We start from the raw sequence: 14,069 nt of genomic DNA, 5'->3' as shown, positions 1-14,069 counted from the left end.
AGAAAGCTGAGGAGGAGAGAATGGATGAAAAGGTTGCCAACATGATATGGAAGATCTGGGGAATGCAAGGTGCAGGAGGAGGAGGAGGAGGAGGAGGAGGAGGAGGAAAGAAGATGAAGAAGACCTCAGCTTCTGTGGCAGCTCCCAAGAGAGTAAGTAGTGATGATAATGCCAAGTGAGTAAGTCTGAAGGAAGGAAGAAAAGAAGACAAAAATGAATGCTGGACAGAAAGTGGCATAGAGACTGTGAGGAAAAGAAAAAACAAGAGCAAAGGAAGATTCATTGTAGTATTATTCCCCATTGCAAGAGAGTGAGGGCATGAGTGTCAGTGAACAGGAAAACTGATGCTTAGCAAGAGATGGAGTGAAATGAAGTACATAGGAGGAGAGTGCTGATTCATGCAGTGGCACAGATTCCAGTTTAGTGTAACTGGAGTAAGGAACAGAGCAGACTTTTCCAGGGACTATGAGCGTTTATGAATGGAAAACTTTATAGAAAAAAGAAGATTATGGGTGCAAGAACTAAGAGGGTTTTTGGAAATAAGGGGGTGGGGGATGTCATGAATTTCATGAGATAGTAAAGAGTGGAGATGATCAAAACTGTCAAAAAGAGATTGATTAATAAAGTAAGGGCAATGAAAACGGGAGTGAAATACTGGAATAGGAATGAGTCCAAAAACATGAAGAATGAAAGTTGACACATGCCCACTCATCAATCAAAGGCATCAGCTAAGAAAAAGTTTGGGATTGAAGGTATCAAAGAAAATGAATAACTGGTGAAAAGGTTTCTGGATACACTACCTTCCAACGTGGCTGAGTTTATAACTGGTAAATCTAAAAAAGAAAAGAGAGAGAGATGGGTGAATGAAAGGTTGAAATGGGATGATGTGCAGGAAAAAGCAGATCATGAGTTTGAACTGGAAGTGAAGTGGAAAGGAATGAAAGCAGCAGTGTGTATGTAAGAAAGAGAGAGAGCACGTGAATAAAGTATCCTTGAATACAAGTCATACAGAGATGCCCGATTAAGTACCCTGGTAAATATTTTGGCAAAGTTTTTGGATGCAAAGTATGGGAATCAGCGAGACAAAAGGAGAGTATATGCCAGGAATGTTAGAGTGAAGAAAGATCATAGTGCAAGTCTCAGGAGAGATATAGGAGGAGTGTAAGCCAGGCTAGTAGGTTCAATTTATAGCACATATAAGGAATGAATAATGTAGATGGCTGTAGCTTCCTGTTTTGGCTGTGGTGAGGTAGGACATTGTAGTGCAAAAGATTGTACAGAAATGTTCGAAGTGATTCAGTAGATTAGGGCACATAGCAAAAGTATTTGGAGAGCAGAGAATGTTGTTAGTGATAGTGTTCGTCCCCCTCGTTTTGGGACCACCTTGACGTGGTGAGGGGGCTCTTGAACCCCAGGAATCTGTTCCTGGGTTCAAGTCCAAGAGTCCCATATGCCATTATATATTTGTTTGGATTAATCTTTGTGCAATTTTCCATTTTACTAAAATTTATTGGACCTGATAAGCAGGAAAAGATATCATAGTTGGGAATGGGTTTATATCCGAAGCTAAATAGTGAGAACTGTGGGATCATCAACTGCCCTGATAATGTTCAGACCTGAGAGTTTCAGATTGATAGCTCAAAGGCTGAACTATTCTTTAGGGCTAGACCACGGATTCCAGGGGGGTCTGGTTCTAGAGATAGAACTCTCGGCATTCTATCCGGTTTGCCCATAATACGATTAGGGTGGGGATGATTGTATTCTTGTAATACTCTCGGTCCTAGCAAGCAGGTTTGGCTTACACTTGGGCCACTCTAATCGTATTGTGCCATCCCCTGTGGGGTAGGGTAGTGGGCGGACATTTGGGAGTCGGCTCTCACTTGTGCCATTAGTGGAAGAAGAAACCCCATGAAAGGCTAATGATATCTTTTTAAAGCGTTCAGATTTATTTATTTTTTTTTTATTCGATCTTTATGAATAGTAACGTTAAAGCATCGAGTACCCCTAGGCCCTATGATGATACTGTTTTGGCACAAATGACGACCTCTGCACCCACCTTGGAGATTGAAAATTCTCCAAATGTTGATGACCCATGCGAGAAAAAGGATGTCCCTGTAAAAGGAGGACCTGGCATTGTTACATTGGAACCATTCTCCTTTGAGCCAGATGTTTCTGTGCCTGTGTCCCTATCAAAAAAAGGAACAAAAAATAGTTCAAACTTTTCAACTGAGGGCCCTTTGGAGCCTAAAAGAATTAACAAAAGAAAATATAGACCAGACTCAACCTTGATTCACTTTGATTCCCTTTTGGAGAATCAAACTGGTCAAGGTTTTTAATTTGCAAGCCGACCAAGACATATCCTTACTAAAATTGGAAAATGACTTGTTGAACCGATGCCCATCACAAGAGATGAGCATAAGACAAATTAAAAAAAGGGAATGGCTGGTTGAAACAACAACGAGAATCCAGTCGGAAAATTATCAAAATATTAAAAAATTGAGAACATAAATATAAGCGTCACAAGGCATGATACCATGAACAGTGTACAAGGCACAGTGATATTACCAAATCTAGAAGAAGAAATACAAAACAAATCAATGTTTCTAGATTCATTACAGAAAAGATACAGCAATGTTGAAGACTGCGAACTATATGAGGTGCCAAGCAGGAAAGACTATCAATTCAGTGGCTATTATTCTTATTGATAGTGATAATAACAAGAGAGACATAGGAGTATATTCTATAAAATGCAAGCTCTGTAATTTATTTTATTTTGGGGAGACAGGTAGGGGGAAGAACATCAGATTGCAAGAACATAAAAAAGCGGTTAGGGACTTCGCTCAAAACAGCGCTATTGCTAAACATTGTTGGGAGAATAATCACGTCATGGATTGGGAGGGAGCTAAAACTATATATAGAAGTAGTCAAGTAGGCCATAGAAGGGTAGTGGAGGGGGCTTTGATAAATATTTGCAATACATTAGATGGCAATAAAGCCTTTACGCAGGAGGACCTACTTACAGACAGGCTAGTCTGTCATTCCATAAATTTAAATTTCAGGCAGTTTCTCGAGGCCCCTGATACTGTCTTCCTCATCTCTGCCCGCACAGGTTGTCGAAGTGGCAGTTGTCGCAGAAACAACAGGAGGCACCGATGCTGAAAGTCGTTCTCCACCCACGAACCACCTAGTCATATCACCAGTGATGAGCACCGTACGCTCGAGCGACAGCCGTTAAGATCACAACGGTTGGCCCACAGATACGGCGAAACAGCCATTACGTAACTGCCAAGTCCACACTGAAAGAGAGTTCGATGTTTTCCTGGATCGACTATCACCAAAATTCTTTTCAACGTGTCTTTTTAAGAAAAATTAGTATTTTGATTCAGTTGGCTGAAGAGGACCGTTGCGCAAACGGTCGAAAGCTCCCTCGTTTTTATCCCCTTTTTTGTATATTTTTGTATCTTAGAATATACAATTTATCAATTATATTGTTGTGGCTTTTTTACTCATTAACAGGTAAAATAATATCTTGGAGGTCCTATGTATCGGAAATAACAAGCGAAACATCCATTCAAAAAGTATGGGAAAAATTCCGAAAAATAAATAGAACAAACATTAGACCACCCAGACAAGCTATATTAGACAATGGCACAAAAATTTTAGATCCCTTCGAAATTAGTAACATACTTGGGGAATGTTTTGCCAAATTAAGTAGTGACCAAAATTTGGACAAACATTTTAGAAAAATAAAGAATAAACCAGAATCTATAATACTTAATTTTGAAACAAAGGAAGATATATATTATAAGAAATTCAATATGGATGAGCTGGAATACGCTCTCTTGAACAGCAATAAATCTGCTCCTGGAGGTGATGATATTTGCTTTGAAATGATCTGCCACCTAGCACCGGCAAAATCATACTTGTTGCAATCATTTATGGCTCAGAAACTTGATTCCAGATGAATGGCGAAATGCCATAATAATTCCTATACCAAAGCCTGGAAGAGACCGTAGTAATGTGAACAATTACAGACCAATATCTTTAACAAGTTGTCTATGCAAGTTGTTGGAGAAAATGGTAAATGCACGACTTACATGGCACATACGTGAAAATAAAATGTTAACTCCTTCCCAGTTTGGCTTACAACGTAATCGATCTACATTAGATTCTCTGTCTAATTTGGAAGACCACATACGTAGAGGATTTGAAAGAAAGCAAATTACAGTAGCTGTCTTTTTTGACATCCAAAAGGCATACGACACTACATGGAGGTATGCAGTATTAAAAACTTTACATAATAATAACATAAGCGGCCGTCTTCCTAAGTTTATTAAAAACTTTATGACTGATCGCACTTTCCAAGTGAGAATAGATAATGTTTATTCCAAGACATTTCCACTTGAAAATGGAGTTCCACAAGGGAGTGTCCTTAGTGGTACTCTGTTTACATTAGCAATTAATGATATCAGTAACATGCTACCGGTTGGAATTAAGAGTAACCTGTATATGGATGATTTTGCCATATATTATACGGCATCACGCATAAAGCATGCAGAACGAATGATTAATAAAACCATAATAAAAATAGATGAATGGACCTCATCTGTAGGCTTTAGGTTATCCATAGTAAAAACTCAAGCTGTCATGTTTTATAAAAATAAAAACTGGAAAAAAGGTGAAGAAATAGAATTGAAAATCAGAAACCATAATATACCAATTAACCAAACTGCAAAATTTTTAGGATTAATATTTGATGCACACCTGAATTGGCAAACCCATATAACTTACATAAAATCAAAATGCAAAAGGGCGCTAAGTCTAATTAAAAAACTATCACACACAAATTGGGGAGCTGATAGACATACTCTTACCATACTGTATAAAGCAACAGTGTTATCAATCATTGACTACGGAAGTGAAATATGTGGTTCAGCATCAGAAGCAGCACTGAAAATATTAGATCCAATTCACAATAAAGGACTAATAATATGCACAGAAGCATTTAGATTCTCACCAGTCTCCTCAGTACAAGTCGAATGTAGTGAACTGCCACTGTTCCTCCATAGAGAGTTCATAACAATGAAAAGTGCATTAAGAATCAAGGCAAGTGATTCACCAACAAAAAATCTATTTGATCTAAGGGATGTATTTATAAACAATCATCCACCTCCTTTCCCAATTAGAGCTAATAGATTGTTTGAGTCACTGAACATAGATATACAAGTACCTTCAACAGTGAAGTTACCACCCCATTGGACTATGAATAAAATAAGGACTTGCACTCAGTTGAAATACTTATCAAAAAGTTCCTCATATACCCCAGAACACCATAGACAAAAAGCATAGATCATATAAGACAAAAACATTCACATTACGCGATTTATACAGATGGGTCTAAATCACAACATGGAGTAGGATATGCAGCTATATCCCAGAACAAGTCATATCAGTTATCTTTACCTAATAATGCCTCAGTCTTCACAGCAGAGTTGTGTGCAATCGCAGTAGCCATCAAAATTATAAAGCAAGTATCATTCAATAACTTTGTTATTTTTAGCAACTCAAGAAGCGCTACAGAAGCCATTCAAGGTTACTACTCAAAAAATAATATTGTACAGGAAATTAAATATGAACTCCACAAATTGTATAATAATGGAAAAAATATTGAAATATGTTGGATCTCTGCCCATGTAGGGATCAAAGGAAATGAGGACGCTGATAAAGCAACTAAAGAAGCAGTCCGCATGGTAAGAGCAAATATAAAAATCCCAATTAGTGATTACATAACAGATATAAAAACAATCATTATAAATAAATGGCAAAATATACGGAACGAGGAACCCATAAATAATATACTGAAACAGATAAAATCCAGCGTTGGAAAATGGAGCTCATCATGTCAGAGAGAGACACACACACAAGTAATTCTGATGCTTCTGCGAATAGGCCATACTCGTTTGACACATGGATACTTGATGAACAGTCCACATGGCCCTCCTCCCGAATGCCCAGAAGGCAAAGTGTTGATAACAGTCAAACATGTGTTGTGCAACTGTCCAAAATATAATCAACAGCGAGTATCAACCTTTGGAAATAAATCGCTGGGGGAAATTTTATCAGAATCTTTTACATTTTCAGTCATCCCAATTTTAACTTTCATTAAGAAGTGTAACATGATAGACAAAATATAAAACCAAGTAAATAATGAAAATATAATTTAGAAGCCTGTAGGGCGTTTAATGAAAAAAAAATATGTAATTCTGAATTTTAATTTTTCATTTTTATGAAATTTTATTTTATTCTTTTTAATCTTAATTTTTTTTTTCTGTATGCAAGGAAACGAGCGAATGTATTTATTGTATACATGCATTTCAGAGTAAAGCATGTTAGTTATACAGTTTTTTCTTTTAAATTTAATTTTAATTCATTCATCATCATGCGAATGACCTGTTTGGTCCCAGTTCTAGGCCTATGGCTTAGACCTGGTATTTCATCCTAATCCTTCAGGCCAGCCCTATGAGAGCTGATTAGTCAGCTCAGTGGTCTGGTTAAACTATTTTAATAATAACAATAATAATAATGACAGTGTGTGTGTGTGTGTGTGTGTTAACTGTGGCCAGCAAAGTTACTTTTCTAGAATGTGCAAAGTCCGTAGAAACCAGTGTACAGCTTGTGGTACGCCAGGACGTAGGCAACATAAGGAAGAACTGGGCAAATAGAACAAGGAAAAAGATCAGGAATGAACGTAGGTAATGTAGGTCACACAAGCAGAGTATGAAGAGGGTGTAAAGGGTCTAGAAGGAGTGCATGTTTTGAATGTAAGAGAGGGATTGACATGCAATGATGTGTGTTGGGGTAGAAATATGGCCGAGTGTCTTCTGAGTATTACAAACGAGTTTAGATGGGTGGAAATACATGCTTTGATTGACACTGGGAGTGGTGTGAATGGCACTAGAGAAATACCTACGAAAGGTTAACATGAAGTGAATGAACAGAATGCATGTCATGGATTTGTGAGAGGGGTTGGAAAGTCGTCGTCTGTGCCTGTTGTTGGAAACTGAAGAATCAGTTGTGAATGCTGGAAGAAGAAGAAGAATGGAAGGGGATGATTTCTATAAGACAGATGGGGTGAACGACAAGTACCATGTGTTATAAGAGTACAGTATAGCTTTCTGAAGAAGAAGAAGAAGAAGAAGAAGAAGAAGAAGAAGAAGAAGAAGAAGAAGAAGAAGAAGTGCAGTCAAGAAGAAGAAATGATTGCAGTCAATGCAAGAAATGATTGTTGGGTGAGGTGAGCACAAGAAGCCAGTTGTATGTTAGGAAAAAAGCAAGTTTATGTTGTAGATGTGAAATTACACAGGGATAATAATAGTATTGTAGTGGGCGTGAGGAGGAAGGAAGGATGGCAGAGTAATCTGGGTTGAGAAGCAATGATGAGGATAAGTGCAAGTGTTTGATGCAGTAATGGAGGATCCTGTCTGCAAGCGAATACAAATGTACAGAGGAAGAGGCAGAGATGTTGCATATAAACAAGCAGGAAATAGGTTGGGAGAGACGAATACTGTTGTGAATGGTGATGATGATGATGATGGTGATGATGAAAGGTAAGTTCCAGACTATCATGTGATGACTAGATGAGCTCAGCAAGGAAAATTTCTTCCAAGGCACCTGAAGTATGGCGTCGCCTTCTCTCCTCGACAAAGAATCCACTAATATGTGCTCAGCAGTAAGGAAGCTAATTTTTGCAGCATAAGGTGAGTGAGTCTGGAGAGAGAAAGGCTGATAAGCTTGTAAAGAAGGTTGAGTGAAAGTTCTGGAAAAGTGCAGAGGTGTAACGAACAAATTATTGACAGTTTTCATTAACATTTCAATGTTAGTCAGATTAACTGGTATCATGCACTAATACAAAACTTACCTAACAATATTCTCTGGAGGAAGAAGTCGCTGCTTTGAGTTGGGTCACGCAAGAAATCGGAAAGGATCTGTAAAAAGCATTCAGTCGTTAATAAACTCCAGAAACCAGTCATTTTTATTTCATCCACACATTCAGTATTTCATTCTAATCATCTAATGGATAGATTTTGTTTATAAATGAGCACCAGGATGGATGTTTTTTATAAAATCGCAATTTTTAGGCCAATGTTTCATAGCAACAAATGTAAACTGCAGTTTTCTACATGTGAAAGCCTGAGTCTTTTATACAGGAATGTTTTATATTCAGATTTGTTATATTTCACAGCAACGAATGTATTATCCACCACTACAGACTTAAATGTGAAACTGCAATACAAGCATAATCCTGGTTAAGAGGAATTACTGCTTTATGTAGTCTAGTAATATTAATGGATTACACAGCTGCATGTTTCAAAAACAGGAAATACAAGGTCTTTGAATAGCTGGAAATAAGCAAAAGTGTTATTTCCTTTCAGTGAGAGAAAGTTACCCCCTACGTAGTAGGCTATGCTTCTCTTTCTTTAAATCTCCAGCTGAAAACCTCTTTGAACAAAGCCAACAGACTATAAACCCAGGAGGGCTCCAACGGCAAGTCACCCTGCAGAGAGAGAGAGAGAGAGAGAGGTTATAGGAAAAGGGGATAAATAATTAGGTACGAGGGAATTGGAAGTAAACCTGATACCCCTGAATTCGGGAGAAATCAGCAGAAAGCAGGAATGACTCGGATCACTGCTTAAACATTGAAGATCAGAAGATTCCAAAACTGCACCAGGCAAACCAGTATTGTTTTGGTGTTCCTTTAAAAGATATGTCATAATTTCAAACGCCCTCTGGTCCTTCATGAACATTATTGGTGTTTACACAGAGGTAATGACTGCACTTACACCCTAGCTCAAGATCTAGAGAATACCTTGGCTTAGATAATACTCCCTAACATTACGATTGATAAGCTTTTGTGTGCATTAGCACAAAAAGGCTTCAGTGTTCACAGGGGGTGGGGAACTCGACCCTCACGAAGTGAAGGGGAGAAATGTATACCAACCACCAAAGTCAAGTATTTTCAGACCTACACTACCCCACACAGCATGAGTTCTGGTTGTGCTAAAGCATTTATAGGAGGGCTGCCCTGCCCACCCCACTTTACAAGGCAATGTAGATATAAAAATTGTGCTTTCATATCCAATTGATGTAATATTGCAAAATCACCCTAACCCTCGCCTTACCTGACTGACGTAATTTTACGTAAAATTTACCGAAATTTTTCGTACGTGTGGTAGGGGTAAATTTTTTTTTTATTTTCGGACAGTTGGTGTTTCCATAGGGTAAAGCATACCTTGGACCAAAGACTGTATTGCCTTGGACCGTGTAACTCAGGCATCAATACGCCAGCCAAGCAGTTCCTATACTGCGCATGCGCAAATCCCTGGCATAGTAAATTTCTCACAATGAAATCAGCTGATCCTACCCACGCTTCTCTCTCGTATCTTACATTTTTTTTTTTATAAAATGTAGGATTACGTTATTGGAAACACTCTGTTTCGTACCCTCTTTTTCTATAATTTTTTTAGTTCCTGTACTGTGCATGCGCAAATCCCTGGCGTAGTAAAATTCTCACAATGACATTAGCTGATCCCACCGAAGCAGGCCTGGCAGGCAACACTTCTCTGTCAGGGACCATGCGTCCGAGCTGCAATAAAAACTTGTGGTTGTTTACATACAGTGACGTCAATAGAGAACAGTTTCCAACATGCTTTCGCAAAGTTTTTACGGTAAAACTAGCGGAAAACGCGTTAGTGCATCACTTAAGAGACGTCTGGATTTTAGGCAGGGCTCTGAATCTCATTTTTCATTATTATATATATCGATATTTAGAGAATTGTGTTGGCTTTCTCATAAAAAATAATTCATTCGCCTAACTGTTATAGCTATTGAGCTACGAACGATAATGTTGACAACGGTAACATTTTTTTCGTTTCGATCAGCTTATAACGTCAAAATGAAACTGTTGCCGTTACCAAAGCCATTTTTCTTGACTCTCACTTTATTCCTCAACCTTTCCTCTACTTTTTGTATATTTACAAAGTAATTTCTATGAAAAATACGAGCTAGGGCTCTTCAAAAAACATTTCTAGCGATAATTCTCACCGTATGCCGGGCAGCGCGCTCTGTTTCTTACCTATTTTCTATCATTTTTTCACCAGCTGGACTTATTCGTTTTCATTCTTTTTATGTCGATATTTAGAAATTTTGTTGGCTTTCTCATAAAAAAATAATTCATTCTCCTAACTGTTATAGTTTTTGAGCTACGAACAATAATGTTGACAGCGGTAACTTTTTTTTTTCGTTGATCAACTTATAACGTCAAAATGATACTGTTGCCGTTACCAAAGCATTTTTCTTGACTCTCTCTTTATTCTTCAACTTTTCCTCTACAATTTCGTATATTTACAAAGTAATTTCTATGAAAAATAACCGAGATAGGGCTCTTTAAAAAAGATTTTTTTGTAGCGATAATTCTCACCATACGCTGGACAGAGCGCTCTGTTTCTTTCCCTCTTTTCTATCAATTTTTTCACCAACTGGACTTATTCGTTTTTCATTGTTTTATATGTCAATATTTAGAGAATTGTGTTGGCTTTTTCATAAAAAATAATTCATTCGCCTAACTGTTATAGCTTTTGAGCTACGAACGATAATGTTGACAACGGTAACTTTTTTTCGTTTCGATCAACTTATAACGTCAAAATGAAACTGTTGCCGTTACCAAAGCCATTTTTCTTGGCTCTCCCTTTATTCTTCAACTTTTCCTCTACATTTTCGTATATTTTCAAAGTAATTTCTATGAAAAATAACCGAGATATGGCTCTTCAAAAAAGATTTTTCTAGCGATAATTCTCACCATACGCCGGGCAGAGCGCTCTATTTCTCACCCTCTTTTCTATCAATTTTTTTACCAACTGGACTTATTCGTTTTCCATTGTTTTGTATGTCGATATTTAGAGAATTTTGTTGGCTTTCTCATAAAAAATAATTCACTCGCCTGACTTTCATAGTTTTTGGGTTACGAACGAAAATATAAAAATAAATAAAGAATTTTTTTTTTCGTTAAATAACTCACATTTTTTCGTATTTAGAGGGCTGGGACTCTTATTCTGACTATTCCACCATAAAATATAAACATTTAGAAAAAAAAGACAGCAAAATGAACGTTGTTGGCATAAAATTTCTATTTTTGCTGAATTTTCGAAATAATTATTTTTTCGCACTATCGAGCGCTCCCAGACACCTTGGGTCTCAGGTACGCTCAGTGATATGGTAATTATAGAGATAGGAAAGTGTTAAAAACTGTCATTGATAAGATGTAGGGTTGAATGATAGTTCTAAGACTAAACAAGTGTGTTCCATGAATTACGACTGAGCATTATTATGTTAGCATTAGAAAAACTGGTCAACCATTCTAACACACGTAGGGGTTTAGTGCCTTTAGTGTACTTTATGCGGTGCACTGTAGACATTTCTTAAGATTCCCTGCAGCGTCCCTTTGGCTCCTAGCTGCAACCCCTTTCATTTCTCTTACTGTACCTCCATTCACATTCTCTTTCTTCCATCTTTCCACCCTCTCCTAACAATTGATTTGTAGTGCAACTGCAAGGTTTTCCTCCTGTTACAACTTTCAAACCTTTTTGCTGTCAATTTCCGTTTCAGCGCTGTATGACCTCATAGGTTCCAGTGCTTGGCCTTTGGCCTAAATTATATATTCTTCTATTCTATTCAAGCACGCACACACAAACACACACACACTTCAAATCACAATATCAAAAACAAACACTAACATGAGAGTTAAAACAAACAGCTTGTATGCTAATTACTAGGCAAAGCCATTGCTGTCATTCAGAAAGGTGCATCACTGGAGGCCTGGGGCAGAACCCTTTTCCTGAAGGTCTGTGATGCCACATTGTCACTTACAGGCTCAGCTGAAAATGATCAAGGTCATAGTGGGTGCAGCTTTGCCTGTCTTCTTTCCATCTTCACCATTTCAACAATGGCATGAACAGGGACCCAGTATACTGTACTTCAGTATCCTCACGCACTTCGAATAAACTACTGCCATTTGCAAGATTTTTACTGCATTTTTTGACAGAATATGGACATAATACAGGGAACTGTTAGTTCTCTCATGAAGCAACAAAGAAATGTTGGTAAAAGTGATGCAAGCAATTGACAGTGCAATGAAAAATGGTTATGAAAACTGACAAAAAGGCTCAGGGGACACTGTGAAAGTACAAATTCTAAATAGGCCTTTCAAAAAGAAACCTCACAGCCAAAACTGTATGGGGCATATTCCTACAAGAGGCATTTTTAAGGGGAAAAAGCAATAAATTTCATGCACTGGACACACACTTAACACCCATGCGTGAATGTTCTAGACAAGAACAAATCGAAAGTAAACAACAGCAGGTATAAACAAACAATACCACTGAAAGTATGTAATAGCTTCTGCATCGCATCATGTCTACCAAATGCCCAGGCGTCATCTGCTTCTGATGAGAAGACAAAAAGAGCAGTCTGTCTACTGGGGACGTGCATCCCAGCTCTTGAAAATACATATATCCAGTTGCATATCTTCAGCTCTGAGCGCAGTTAAACAGAAGCAGCTTATTAGTGGTGTCACCTGACCCTGAAAATCAACAATAAAAGAGACGTGTACAGCAATCCTTTCTCCCTCGTCCAAGAGGAGCAAGAGTGGCCATCAAGCAAGGACATGCCATTGCATCTAAAAATAAAATAAAAAAACACCAACTTTGAGGGCCCATAGCTGAGAGGGGAACCCTGCCACGGACATGAGGCTCCAAATGCACCAAACAGATACCAAGAGTTGTATTTCAAGGACATATTTCAAATCCTATCCATCCATCATGGGATGCAACCATGCAGGGAGGAGGACGCATTCTCGCCCCATTTCAAGGTCCTTATAGAAAACAAGGTCATCCCTGAACAGCAAGCGAGTCCAAATGTTCACATATGCAGATGTATTTGATAGAAACCATGAAAAACATAACCCAAAACAAACAAAGAAAGAAAGCAAAGAACCCCCCTACAGTAAACAACAAATCAGGCTCCGAACAGACTTAGAACAAGTGCAATAAGACGAATGTCGAGGACATAAAGTACAACTAAACACCACACTCCCTCCTACCCTTAAGGTCATTTGAGAACCTGAACCAATGACACACTCACAAGCAATAGAAAACCAAATATATACTATGACTATGACTGAATAGGCTCAAAAGAATAACCTCCCTTCTACAAGGTGAGCAACACTGGAAGCTATCAGGGTTACTCAGCTCCTTTGAGTTTTTAATCTTCGTAAGGAACTAGGGGCTTCAGAGTCTTCTCCCCGTAACAAAATAGACACAGTGAACAAAAGGCTCATATCAAACCTATATGTCATTAAAAAGAGCCTCCTTGTGTTGATCCTGTTCAGTGGTCAGCAACCCTGTAGAGTTGATCTCTTTCTCCAGGCGGGCTGGGTTTCTTCCTCCCTCTGAGATACAGATATATGTACAAAATTATTAAGAATTTCTACAGAAATAGATACCAAATATGAAAGGAAATTATACAACTTCTATTGCTTAAAATACTTATCAAAATCTTCTTCAAGGCAGCAGGTAGTTGAAAACAGCACATACTACTTTTCATCAGACTTTCCCTGCATGACCTGACATTAAGAGCAGAATGACCAAGCTGTCATTTTGACCGCAATTCCATTTCCAGATGTCTGTGTCATTTTTCCATTACAAAAATGATTCTTTTTATTCTGTTTGACTTTTCCCAATTCATCATGATGTTTATAGAGGCTCAAAGAAATCGGAAAGAGATTATTACTCTAGGAGATATGGACTTTTACACCTTCAGTGAAGGACTGTTTACATATCTATATATATATATATATATATATATATATATATATATATATATATATATATATATATATATATATATATATATCATATATATATATATATCTATATATCTATATATATATCTATATATATTATATATATCTATATGTATCTATATATATATATATATATATATATATATATATATAT

At 37.6% G+C, this 14,069-nt stretch overlaps 1 protein-coding gene and 1 long non-coding RNA gene across 4 annotated transcripts in view; both read right to left on the bottom strand.

Annotated features, from left to right (window-relative positions):
* The window catches only part of LOC136838021 (cylicin-2-like), a 249,466-nt gene that overhangs the window by 204,922 nt on the left and 30,475 nt on the right, over positions 1 to 14,069 (bottom strand). The window lies entirely within an intron of this gene.
* LOC136837991 (uncharacterized) overlaps positions 1 to 14,069 on the bottom strand; it is a 49,551-nt gene that overhangs the window by 30,690 nt on the left and 4,792 nt on the right. For 2 of the 3 annotated variants that reach the window (XR_010852833.1, XR_010852832.1), the window contains exons 2-3: positions 13,398 to 13,501; positions 7,919 to 7,985 (exon numbers count right to left, since the gene is read on the bottom strand). This is a non-coding gene — a long non-coding RNA (uncharacterized lncRNA). Of the gene's footprint in view, positions 1 to 7,305; positions 7,768 to 7,918; positions 7,986 to 13,397; positions 13,502 to 14,069 lie in introns of those variants that run through there. The other variant, XR_010852834.1, reaches the window with a different exon arrangement.

The sequence above is a fragment of the Macrobrachium rosenbergii genome, unplaced genomic scaffold (assembly GCF_040412425.1).
Source record: "Macrobrachium rosenbergii isolate ZJJX-2024 unplaced genomic scaffold, ASM4041242v1 13908, whole genome shotgun sequence".
Classification (NCBI taxonomy): domain Eukaryota; kingdom Metazoa; phylum Arthropoda; class Malacostraca; order Decapoda; family Palaemonidae; genus Macrobrachium; species Macrobrachium rosenbergii.
This window is presented reverse-complemented; position numbering and strand designations above follow the sequence as displayed.